The sequence below is a fragment of the Tamandua tetradactyla genome (genome assembly GCF_023851605.1).
Source record: "Tamandua tetradactyla isolate mTamTet1 chromosome 22 unlocalized genomic scaffold, mTamTet1.pri SUPER_22_unloc_3, whole genome shotgun sequence".
Lineage (NCBI taxonomy): Eukaryota > Metazoa > Chordata > Mammalia > Pilosa > Myrmecophagidae > Tamandua > Tamandua tetradactyla.
Window position 1 is genome coordinate 1,614,722 of NW_027518253.1, and position 12,148 is coordinate 1,626,869.

General features: G+C 35.9%; 1 pseudogene; it reads right to left on the reverse strand.

Moving 5' to 3' along the window:
• Positions 1-9,719: 9,719 nt before the first annotated feature.
• Positions 9,720-10,324, reverse strand: LOC143673012 (BCL2/adenovirus E1B 19 kDa protein-interacting protein 3-like pseudogene; annotated as a pseudogene).
• Positions 10,325-12,148: the final 1,824 nt, after the last annotated feature.

A 12,148-nucleotide genomic window follows, 5' to 3' on the forward strand; every position in this document is an offset into this window, starting at 1 on the left:
CCAACTTTGTCAAAAAATGGAAAAAGCAGCAAACCCTGCCTGAGAAGAGCATTATGATGAGATCTGACCAATCAGATTGGATGACCTGACACCTGGCAAATACCTGAGACTAGCAGAGGTGAGGGTGAATAAATCTACAATGGACAAGATAGAAAATAAAGAGTATCATTTATGGCCCAAAGATCACCTGCAGTGGTGGTGGCTTTCTGGTGTCAGTAAGCATCATCTTGAAGGATTCCTTCAGGAAGAGAGGCCTATGAGAATCTTTGGGGAATTCTTCCCTGAAGGTATAAAGAGAAACCCAAGAAGGATAAGGATTGGATTGGAAGGGCAGAGATGTTTCACCCAAATCCCTCTTAAGAGAAGAACCTCTTGAGGGTAATTAATGCACATCTCCCCAGACTAATTATAGTCCTTTCTATTCTGGTTCAGTGTGGTACAGATATAATGGGCCATGTTAGTTCCAGGGCTTCCTGTGGCTATAAGGGTGCATTGTAGTTTCAACTTTACCTCTGTGCATGATTGTTTCATCTCATCTCCATTCCACCATGCTGATCCCAAGAGCACTTCCAAATAAATATCATATATATTAGGCTCTGGGAACCTAATATATGACAAGAGTCAAAACTGTATGGGAAAAGGAGGGCTACATAAGAGTTACTCAGATACTGCTGAAAATGAAATGAGATGAAGGCTAAAAAAAACTCATGAGTTTGTTTTAGTCATGAAAGTTATCATCACAAGGAGTAGTGTTCATGAATTAATGGGAAGAAAGACCAAATTGGACAAGGTGAGAACAGGATGGGATGAGAGAAATGCTGATAAAAGCACTTTCTTTTCAACTTGCACAGATAAGGAGATGAGAAATCAACATCTGGAAATAAAAGTTAAAAAGTATTTTAACATTTTGCAAATTTCAGAATGACATATTTTAAAATACATTTAAATTCTTAGATAATTGACCATATTCTAAAGGAGTAAACTCATATAAAATATATGTTTTATAAGTAATGATATGTCACGATACTGCAGAGAAGAATGGGACTCAAACACAAAAGTTAAATGGAATAGAAGGCCGCTGGGGTAAAAGACAATGCCTCACCTTCATTGGGAGATATGCCAGTAGAATAATACTTTTAAATTTAATGGCCAAGAATACTTCCAAATTATGTATTTTATTTCTGAAATAAGTTTGAAATGAGATGCTGAAAGAAAGTGAGTAGGAAGGTAAGACTGTGGTGATGCAGAGGTCATGACAAAGGTCTGAAATAGTATTTATCAAGCATGGGAAATAGAATTGACCTGCAAACCTAATAGGATCACCTGGAACTTTAGAGAAACACCTCTAATAGCCAGGTGGCTATGATTCTGTGGAGTACTTACCATGTGCCTTGGTAAAAGTGCTTCTCCTTGGAACCAGGAATTCCTATCTGAAAGGAAACTATGTCTTCAGTTAGCATTGCTTCTATAGGGCCTGAATGTGGACAGCTACAGCTTGTAAGCCTTCAACATGCCATTTAGGAAACTTCCAAAATAGTTGTTGCAGGGAGTGGCAGACACCTAACTCTTAGATTGACTTGAAATAGTAATGCTTCTGGATGCCAGAGGGATTTTAAGGTTGAGGGTGCCTGGAGGCCAGGTATTAATATAATGTTCCATGTTTCAAAATGCTCCTGATGTTTTAGAGCCCCAGACTAAATTCAACTACCATTAAGTATGACCTATTTGTCTTAGGGAAGGCTAATTTCTTCATATATTAAAGATGGATGGTGTTTTAACCATCTTTAGATTCTGAATAATAAAATAGTTACATGTATATTGCTTTGAAATAAGTGTAATGAAGTGTGCTCAATTAAAATTGTTATTTATAATAATAATAACAATATTGTATTATTTAGTTATCAGGCCCAGAAGTTTTTTCTGTCCTCCAGGAGTGACCAGTCAGGCCCTCTTCATGAATATGAAGTTTGAGTCTATTATATTTTGTCAAATTAGTAAATATTCTATACAGGTTGAACAAAATTATGTGAAAATGTGAAAATCCTGATTAAGATAAACCAATTATAGGCAATAGACCAATCCTTAAAGAGGAAGTGCAAAATTGTTAATAATTTTTTGAATTTTCTAAATAGTATCAATGGTCTCCAAGTCAGTGAAATTTCCTTGAAAGACTTATTCTAATAAGACCAAAACCCTGACAGAATGAATTAAAATATATTCTTTGATAGATTTCCATCTACAATACTGAAAAACCTGAATTGGTTATTAAAGTAGCTAAAAAAAAAAACCTCAGTAATAGATATCATCATTTAAACTAAGTTATTGAATATTTTTCACTAATTTAGATATGAAGCTTAGAAATAGTTCAAATGAAGTAGAAAAGGGATATCTTTGAAATCATGCAATGGGCCCCCAAAGAGCATGAGGAAAATGTGTACTTTGTATACTTATCTAGTATGAAAATACAGTTATTTCTATGGCTTCAATTATGTAATAAAACATTTAACCTGAAAACAAAAAGTCCATATCATCACGAACTTAAACATTTGGGATCAAACATTTCTCTTTTTTCCACATCCTTAGGTGTTACAGTTCAGATGTTCATTGAAAGAGTGTGAGACAGTGAGCACTGATGGCTTTCATTTGACCACACTTGAACTGACTCAAGAAACTCCAGTGCATGCCAATCACTTCTTTACTGAGTACTGATTTCCTCAGAGTTCCTGAAATATTATCCTTATGGGTGCTTTCCTTCAACATTATTCCCAGAACATGGGCTATAATCAAGAGCAAATGCCCAAATCAGAGTATCTTTCATTCTGTCGGTGTAGTTTATTGAGCTTTTTTATGTACCACACTGTGATGTGCAAGGAGGAAACATCAGATTGCCATTCTGAGATTCACTCTCTGGGAGAGCAGACAGTCAAGAAAATATATAGCACTCACTGGCACGTGCTTTGGTAGAAACTAAAGGTTTCAGTGATATCTGGATAGGTACCAATGTTGGGCTTGTATATTCAAACTATTAATAACTATGTAAATATCTGGAAAAAAAGGTCATAGTGGATAGTGTCATAAGGTGTTCCAGAAATGGGTGGTTCCATGAGCAATTCACTAATGCAATATATCCTACAGCACCGCATGGAGGAAACGAGGTTATTCATGCATCAGATCCTGCTGATAGCAGACATATACAAATTGCCTGAGAAAACCATGGCCCCAATATTACAACTTCTGAGGCCTGCCCTTATAGGCAACCATTCAAAGTAAAGCATGGAGTCAATATCTCCCTAGGTGTAAACCAAAATAGGAGAAAATCACTGATGGCCAGGTTTCAGGAACTGTGTGAGCTCCTGGGTAGTTTTGAGACTGCAGTTGCTACAGGACAATTCTAAGCCTCCTACCAGTTCCCAGTCCCATCATTAATCATCTGTCTCCCTGATAAGTAGTCTCTGTGCTATGGGTCCTTGCAGATGTGAGGACACACAAGACATGGAATTATGATCCTGTTTAGACAGCTACATGGCATATGGTTATAAAGATCCCCATGCAACTCTCCCAATACCACCACAGAGACACCAAACCCTCTGCACTGCTTCTTGGTCTTAAACCTACTGAAATACATTCCACCTATCAGGCACATGAGACAAGGAGGCAGATCATGACTTGTGTCATTATGAAGATGTATGAGAAAATGGTGAAAGTTGATATAGTTACATAAAGTTACATAAAGAGCAGAGAAGCTAAGCCTACCTATAGTTATGCTTAAGTATTTCTTCCAGATAACTTCTTTTGTTGCTCAGATGTGGCCTCTGTCTCTCTCTAAGCCCAACTCTGCCAGTAAAATCATTACCCTCCCCCATATGTGGGACATGACATCCAGGGGTGAAAGTCTTCCTGGGAGTATAGGATATGACTTCCAAGGATGAGCTTGGCTTTGGCACCATGGAACTAACAATGCCTTCTTAATTAAAAGGGTGAAAGGAATTCTAACTGATAAGGTATCAGTGGCTGAGACAGTTCAAATAGATATGAGAGGTTACACTGGAGGCTACACTTACACAACCTTCAGCTAGATATTGCAATTTATCATGGTTTGCCAAACCCCAATCAAAACCATTCCTACCAACCCTAAAGAACACTTAGGTTTTAGCTGAGATCCTACAAAATTTCCATGAACTATGATCACTTTCCAGAAACCTACAACCTCCAAATGGGTTTCTAGGCCAGATGAATTCTGAAAAACAGAGGGGCCAGCCTCTCCAGAACATCAACTAGTTCCATCTCCCTATCCCATATAATCAACAGCCCTTTCCAACATGAAAATGTTAGAATGTACATAGCCAACATATCCCCAAAGATTGGGAGAAAGATCAAAGGAGAAGATGGAGGTATGACACAAAAGACAGGATTTAACAAATAAGTATGACTGCTGAATCATTATATTGATCTTTCTTTTAGTCTCCAGTGTCTTAGAGCAGCTAGAAATAAAAACAAAAATTTTAAATTGTAACCGACACCAAACTCTGAAATCTGTTCTATAATTAATTGCTGTGGTGTGCTTTGAAATGTATTGGGTTTATTATTATTTTTTGTTATATGTTATTATCATAATATTAAAAAAATAAGAAAAACTTAGTTAAAGAAGGCTTTTAGAGCTCTCAGAGAAAATGACAGTCTGTTTTGTTTTGTTTTCTGGCTTTCTAACTTAGTCAAATCATCCAAATAAGTGAGGGTAGAAAAAGAACATTTAAGCAGCCATGCTCATAATCAGTTGCCCACTTAATCACATCTTAAAAGGAAGTTACACACAAAAATTACCACAAGAAAAGAAGAACTAAAAGTGGGAAGGCCAGGACTCTTCACACATGACAACCAGTCTGAGGCAGAAGAAAAGAACAGGCAATGGCATGAAAAGTTGTGTGGGACCAGGATCAAAGTCCCAGCAGGCCCAGAGAATACTAGATTGGAATAAGAATTGGAAAGCTGCAGGAAAAAGAATTTCTCAGTGAAAAATTCATATAATAGATCATGAGTTGAATATGGAAACTGGGAGAATATGGAAAGATTAGAGTGAAGAAGTAAAATTGCAAGCTTGTTTTGTTTTGTTTTTGAGAAAATGAATCAAATTGATGATCATTTAGCTAAGCAGATAAATAAAAAAGAGAGAGCATGCAAATAAATAATGTCAGAAATGAGAAGGAGGTCATAACTACTGACAATGCAAAAATAAAGGAGATAATGAAAGGATACTATGAACAAATATAAAAAAGGTAGAAAATGTAGATGAAATGGAGAATATCCTAGAAAAGTATGAACAACCAGCATGATTTGAGAAGAAATAGAAGACCTTAACAAACCAATCATCAGTAAAGAGATTGAATCCGTCATTCAAACACTGCCAAAAAAACTAAGTTAGGACCAGATGGCTTAACAAGAATTCTATCAACAATTCAAGAAAGAATTAGTACCAATCCCACTCAAACTCTTCAAAAATAATTGAAGAGGAGAGAAAGCTACCTAACTCACTCCATGAAGCCAACATCACACTAATACCAAAGCTAGTTAAATTTACTTCAACAGAAGAAAATTACAGACCAATATCTTTAATGAAAGAAAACCTTACATCCCATATCCCTTACCCCTCAATCATTGATCATGAGTATTGCAATGCACCCAATATTTTTACCCCTTATCCCCCACCCTAATATTTATTTATTTGTCCTTATTTTTTTAATCCTCTGTCCATATCCTGAATAAATGGAGCGCCAGCCACTAGGTTTTCACAATCACATGGTCACATTGCTAAAGTTATATAGTTATACAATCATTTTCAAGAGTCAAAGCTGAAGGAATGCAGTACAACAAATTCAGGTACTTCCCCATAACCACTCCAGTACATCACAAACTAATAAGCAATATCTATATAATGTATAAAAATGATCTCCAGAATAACCTCTCAACTCTGAAATCTCTCAGCCCCTGAAACATTATTTTGTCTCATTTCTCTCTTCCCCATTTTGATCAAGAAGATTTTCTCAAACCCATAATGCCAGTTCCTGGCTCATCTCCAGGAGTCATGTCCCACACTGGCAGCAATATTTATACCCCTGGGAGTTGTTTCCCAGGTATGGAGGTTCAGTGAGTTCACCTTCTCAGTTGGCTTGAAGAGAGAGAGGCAACATTTGAGCAAGGAAAGAGGTTGGCTGGGGGTGGCACTTACACACAAAGATCAGCAGGTTTAGCTTCTTTTCAGGAATGTTCCCTAGGGAAAAACTTCAAGATCAAGGGTCCAACCTAATGAATTGTTTGTCCCTGCTGCTTGCAGGAATATCAGGAATTCCCAAGATGGAAGTGCAGAATTTCCTCCTTTCTCTCCAGTTTCCCAAGGGGACTTTACAAGTACTTTCTCATTCTTTGCCCAAATTACTCTGGGAGATGTCAGGCCATCACTCTAACCTGTGAAAACCTACAAGATCTTACATCTTATTCAGGATTCCAAGCAATTATGTTGTTTCAATAAATGAACTATACAAGTTAAATTAGATAATGCACTACCCAATATATAATTTCTGCACTAAATGAGCATCACTTCCTTTGGTGTGACAGAAAAGTTTAAGTTTTAAAATACAGACCACATCATCTTTTACCCTACATTTTGATTTACCTTAATTCTATCCAGGTCAGCTTCATTCATATCTCTAATCAAATTCTTATCACAGTGAGTGAGTTTTAAGCAATTCTGCTGAAATCTTTAAAAGAGAAGCCAGAAGGAGCTCAGTAGCTCAGATCTGACATATTATTGGTTATTTGGATTTGAAGAAAGGAAATACCCCAAGGGAAGCCATTTGAAACCAGGAGAGATGGTGAGCAGAAATTGTCATATGTCTTCCATTGTGATAGAGAAACCCCTTGGAAATGTTCATTTCTAACTTAATGAATCCCCCTTATAAAAGCCAGTCCATTCTTAGGATGTTGCATTCTGGCAGCTTTAACAGAAAAAAACACAGATTTTGGTTTCAAGAAGTGTGTTGCTGATGAGTTGGCAAATATCAAATATGTTGGAATGGCTTTGTTTTTGTTGAGTGCTTCAATGGCATAAAATGTTTATAGCTACAAGTTATACATGTATTGTAAACTGTATATAATGATACAAAGTGCCAACTAAAAGATAAAGAATGCATAATCACTTTGGCTCAGTTAATTCCAATAATTTCAAGAACTGGTCCATTTTAAAAATCATCTGGCTTAGTCAATATTTATTTTTTTAGAATAGTAAATTATTTTTCTGCAATCAAAGTAACTTGTTGCATTTTCAATGTGCAAGTCTGTGCATGTATGTTCTTGATCTTAATAGTTTTTACAAATATTTGAAGCCAGTTTTCTTCAAACATAAATACAAAGCCTGCCATTTGTCCCCAAATTATAGAAGGTATAAAGCTTTTAAAACATGAATCTTAAAGAAAATCAACCATTAATTGTTGAATTCTCCTTTTCAATCATACAATCTGTTTCTTTTCAATGTAAATCTGGATGGTAATATAAACATTCAGCCCATATGTTAGAGCTATCAATAAATACTGCATTTCACCCATATAAGTTCTACTGTGATCATGTATTCATGTTTTAGGCAATATTCCATAATTTCACAGATATTTTAGAATAAAGGGCAGAACTAAATTTATTTTCAATATTGTAAAAAATAGTAAATAAGCTCAAGCTCTCATCACACTGCTTGTATATTCATTACTGAATTTGGAAAGAGAGCAATGTGATGCCTGTAAAAAGCTGCGATTCCTATAAGTATAATTTTGCTTTTCCCTCCCATCATGCCAATTGTAATACAAAATAAGAGGTAGTTATGTAGTTCTCTTAACTTTACCAGCTTTTCAATTTTATTCAAGCTTTCAAAATCAAAGAGCATCATATTTAATTTCTTTCAAAAGAAATTCAAATACAAACACTTGAAATAGTAGATTGCAGAAGGCAAATCAAGTGTTACCAGGTTTAAGATTAATATAGAAACAAAGTATAATAATAATATGTCTAAAATTATTTAGACACCAAATGCTATAAAGAAAAAAAATAAAAGACAAATAATACAGAAAACAATTTTTGATATGTCATCTTTCTTAAAGATATCTAGTTATGGAATTGAAAAGAGAATCAGAAATTAATTTTTATTTAATCTGTATGTTATTTTCTACCACAACATCAATTTTATAAAATTGGATGTGTGAAAGAAAACAGTTTCTGCAAATTGGCAAACTTGGTTGTCATAGTGTTTTTATTCAAGTCAACTTGAAGTACTTTACTTAATGAATAGACTGCTAGTACCAATGGTTCTCTATTCAGTATGTCTATATCATAAACAGTAATTATTCATATATAAAACATATAGAAGTATCCTTCAGAATCATGCTATATATTCTGAAATCCAACAAAATCTATCTGAAATAACTGGTAATCCTGATACTTTCTAACAATTTGTTCCTAATGCTTCCATTTTTGAAGAAAAAAAGTGTGTGAATGAAGGAAGAACTTGTTGAGTGCTGTGGAACTTCAACAGCATAACACAACTGAAAAGATGGCTAAATGAGAAAATCAACAGTATCTACAGAATCACAGGAATTTCCTCAGTAAGACTGTCCAGTAAACATTAGTGAGAGATCAAAAGAAAACAAATGGCATCTTTTGAGAACTTTGTCAACTGTTCCCACAACCCAAATATATTTTTCAAAGTTGGCAAGTCCTTAAAATAACTCTGAAACAATCATCTGATGTTTAAAAAGTTTCAAAGTATAAACAAGGCTTCCTAAAACAAAAAGCCTGCTACTTACACCACAAATTTGAACACATTCCAATGCCTGTTCTTAGAGAAAAAAAAGAAGAAATAAAATAAATTTAAGGAATATTATGACAAATTCACATACAGCAAAAAAACCCCATAAAAGTCCCAAAAGCAAGTTCATATAGTTGCAGGCCTGAGAAATAAAGATTTTATGCCATAGAAAAAATAGCATTACAGCATACTAGTATTAAAATCTACTGATGATTTTAGTTCTTATTCTATTTCATATCTATTATTTCTATGATACAAATTGAAAGGTTCTATTAGGAGGTTCAGACAGAATGTGACTCCAAAGCTGGTTTAAAATAATATTTTATTGCCCAGGATATTCTTTCCTTCTGCTTTTTTTCTTTTGTTTGTTTCTTGTGTTCTTTTAAAATAGCTATTTAATTCAAGCTCAGGGAAGCTTATTTTTGTATTAATAGAAAACAAAAATGAAGGTTTTGAATCATTTGCTAAACTCATTTCATTATAAGGGAGGGATGGTAGTTCTCTTGCAAAAGTAAAATTTTATACCATGAGTGATGCAGGTCTAGGTCTGGTGGTTACTAAATGGAAGCAAAATCATTGTTGCCAAAATTATAATCTTCTGGTGACATTTGTGGGAAAGAAGCCCTTGCAAATTTCTAAACAACATTAAATTCTGTTAGGAAATTCTAAAGTGTCCTACAGGCCAAAAAGGGAATGAGGCTAGTAAAATGCCTCAACGGAGTTTGAATAAAATGCTGGATTTCAAAAGTTACTGGACCTCAGCTATCCAAAAATTGGGCAGTAGATTGGGTCATGCTTACAGTGGTCACAAGTTAAAATAAGCTAATTCAATAATAACATCACCTCACAGGTCACATGCATTTCCAGGGGCTTTTCCTCAGTAGGTGCTGATGAAAGGTGTCCTCAGTCATTTTACAATATAGACGCCTAGACCCAAAGCCAAAACATGAAAAGTAAAAAGAGATGGGAAGAACACCTTAAGAAATTCTGCAGAGAAATGACCTCCATTCTTCATGGCTCCACTTTTTCTCACACTTAAGGAAGCAGAACAATTAGGGTACCTGAAGTGGAACTCCTTAGGTGGAATGTTTTCAGGTTTCCTGACCCAGCCAGATTCCCAGTCTACACTTTTCTTCAAGCCCTCAACTCTTCATTTTCTTCTCCAACTTCTCTTGACTGAGAGGTATGGTCCTGCTTGTGTGCATTTCCACATCAAACATATTCTGTCTATCTTCTTGTGGAGATGGGCTGTTACAATAAGAACTGACCCTTGAACTACTGTGTCCTGATTCATGTTGTGCATACAAAAGAAACTTCTCCATGTCTCCATTGTGGACGGGATGATGTGGGTACATGTTCAAGCCCCCCATTTTTCCCATTGCCATTATCATTACCATTGCTGCTGTTCATCAGAAGCTCCACCCAGGAACTTTCATCACAGTTGTTATTGTTATGTAGGGGCAGCAGCTGCTCAATTGAATGAGACAATGTCATCATATGCCTGTAAAGGCTGTAGTCACAACAGGACTGTTTCTGGTTCTCAGGCAGCAATGCAACAATCTGAGTTCCCTGCCCCTTTTCTGTGCATGCACAAACCCTCCCCTGCACTGATATCAGGGTCTTCCTAGGCCGCAGGATAACAACACAACCTGGAATGGCTTTTTAAATGGGTAATTGTAAGAACCTTGATAGAGGAAGCTTAGATTGCTTTGAAGAGACTATTAGTAGAAATGTGGACTTTAGAGAAACTTCTGATAAGTCCTTAGGTAGAAATAATTAACACATCACTGAAAATTGGAAGGAAGTCAACCTTTGATTTACACTGCCAGAAACTTTGGCAAAATTAAGTTCTGGTGCTGACTGGAAAGGAGAATTTGAATGTAATTATCTGGGCTACTTAGCTTAAGAGATTTCCAAATAAAACTTGGGAAATGCAGTCTGGTTTCTTCTTGCAGTTCACAGCAAAATGAAACAGGAAAGGGATAAGCAGAGAGGTCAACTCTTGGGTACAATGAAACCAGAAGTTTATGATCTGAAAAATTCTGGGCTTCTAGAGAGGAAGACCATAGGGAAAAGTACCCCACAGGAAGATTTAATCAAATATAGAACCAGTCAGTCATTTCAGAACAAGCTAGGATAATTGATGGAGCTATCCAGAAAGGATTTATGGAAGATCCTGTTGTCTGATGGCTTTGATTTCTATATAATATATGCCAAGTCAACAAAAATTTTTGAGACCTATAAATGAAATCACAGCCAGTCTAGACTAAATATAACAGAAAAGGTACAGATTTAATGAAAAATAAATTCAAAGACAGAATTATGGATGCTAAGGTCTGAAGCATTTCAACTGAGACCAGGAGAGAAGATCCACCCATACATGTGGAATGGATGAGTTTGACCCAGAGGGATTGAGTGGGCTTTCCTTCTCAATGTTCAGGAGAGTTTTGTGATCTCAGGCATCAGAGAAGATGGAGCACATTCCCCTGGGATTGTACAGAGCCTGGCTGCCACTGCATTGTTCTGAAGGGTTTGAGCATGTGCACTGAAGATGTCAGGGAATTGGTACCACCCAGATTCTAGGGGGAGGTGGAGACAAAAACTGTGGTCTCCTCACTTCCAAGTGTTAGGAGAAAGCAGGGCTGCTGCATAAGTTCTTGCAAAAGGTGGGGATGATACTTTCTAAAGCCTTTAGAATAAATGACTCTCAGGCTTTGAAATCTAATGGAGTTTGCTCTTCAGGTTTTTGGAACTGTTTAGATACAGCGGCCCCCTATTTTCCTTCCAATTTTTCCCTATGGAAATCAAACCATTTATCATATGACTGTTCCTCCTTTAAATATTGGAAGCAAATAATTTGTTCTGAGTTTTATAGTTCCAAAGCCAGAGAAGAATTTTTCCTTAGAACTGACCATAGCTGATATGACTTGATGAGATTTTTGTATTACTGTTTTAGTTGGTATTGAATTTAATTTTTTACTGAAATGGTTTAAGTCTTTTGTGATCTTATGATGAAATGTATGTATTTTTATACAGAAAAAATTAATGTGTTATATGCAGGAGAGTTGAAAATTGTTGGGTGAAATATATGTCTCCTAATGTTTTCAATTTAGAAATTATGTATGGTTTAAGATGATATATATGGTTGCCAGGTTGACAACAGGTGAACACTGTGACAGATTGGTGTGTCAACTTCACCAGGTGCTGGTGCTGATTGAGGAAGTACTGACCTATCTGTTGCTGTGGACTTAAATCATCAGTACACTGATTTCATTTGAGGCTGATTTCCTCTGTGATCACTTGGGG